Source organism: Myotis davidii, unplaced genomic scaffold, assembly GCF_000327345.1.
Source record: "Myotis davidii unplaced genomic scaffold, ASM32734v1 scaffold104, whole genome shotgun sequence".
Lineage (NCBI taxonomy): Eukaryota > Metazoa > Chordata > Mammalia > Chiroptera > Vespertilionidae > Myotis > Myotis davidii.
This window is the reverse complement of record NW_006296625.1, coordinates 1,955,870-1,957,419: the sequence shown is the minus strand read 5'-3', so window position 1 is coordinate 1,957,419 and position 1,550 is coordinate 1,955,870.

Below are 1,550 nucleotides of genomic sequence, written 5' to 3'. Positions count from 1 at the left end.
CCTAAGAACATTTAGGGGAAATTCCACCTCACATACACCAGAGGGGAAGAGGCTCTCCCCTCTGATAAGAGGCAGAGACAAGATTTGAGCCCAGGCCTGCCTGGCACCAAAGCCCACACTCTTAAAGAGAACCTAAGAACATTTAGGGGAAATTCCACCTCATATACACCGGAGGGGAAGAGGCTCTCCTATCCGATAAGAGGCAGAGCCAAGATTTAAGCTCGGGCCTGCCTGGCACCAAAGCCCACACTCTTACCACCGTGGTATCTGTATACAAATGTGTCTGGTGAGCTATTGACAGGGTAGGCTAGCAGGAGTCCATTATTCTTGAGGACTTTGAAAAAATTAATAGAAAGAGAGAGATTTATGGTGTATGTCAGGAAAATAAGTATATTGGAAAGGCAGGATCTGTACCCCCTCCCTTCCACTTTTTTCTAAAAAACAAAACAAAACAAACAATAAAACCTCTGTGAGAACTGAGGCACAAGAAGGCACACTCGATCCAGGGCGCCAAGTCTAGCATGGAGTCCGGGAGAGGAAACTCCCCATTTCAGTGTGGAAATCAGTGTGGCTCTGGAGCAATGAGGACTCCAGAGAACGCGGCTCTTCCTTGGCCCCCGACACCGTGGCAGTGGCAGTGGAGGGAGAGCTGGGCACAGGGCTAATGCGAACGTGTGTAGGGGCCCCTCAGCGACAGAGAAGATGGCAACGCCAGGTATCCGTTAGGAATAAGGTAGCTGCATGTAACATCAATTTTTTAAATCAGTGTATTAGTTTTCTCTGGCTGTGTAACAAGTCACCACAAACCTGTGGTTGCAAATAACACACATTGCTGATTTCACAGTTCCTGTGGGTCAAGAGCCTGAGCGCCTAGGCCCTAGGGGGTTCTCTGCTTAGAATCTCCTGTGGCTCTATCAAAACACCAGCTGGGCTGCAGCCTCACCAAGGACCCACTTTCATGGGCAGAACTCAGTTCCTTACCACTACAGGGCTTCTTGCTGGCTGTCAACTAGCAGCTGCCTTGGGCTTCTAAAGGCTGGTCTCAGGTCCTTGCTGCACGAGCCTCCCAACAAAGCAGCCACGACACGGCAGTTTGTGTCTTCAAAGCCAGAGAAGGCAGGAGGGACTCCAGCAGGAAGGGCACTATAATCTTACATAGGTCCTGTCACCTTTGCCATACTCTGCTGGCTACAAGTAAGTCACATGTCACACCCACAGTCAAGGGTGAGGATCCATAATAGCACGAAAACCATTACACATTCCAGTGGTTCCAAGACTGAAATGATCTTCAGAATCACCTAGAAACTTAAAATCTCAGATTCAGAACCCACTCCTACACCTGCTAAATTAGACTTTCTGGAAGTAAACCCAGGGTTTTTTTTGTTAAACCAAGTTCTTTATGAGAGTCTGATGGTGAACCAAGTTTAGAAGCTACCATTATAGACATTTTCAGTAAGTAATTACTACACCCTTTCCCAGTCTCCAAACTACGTTTCCTAGAGTTGAGATATAGATTTATTTTTTAATCTAAATATCTGTCAAGTGAATCT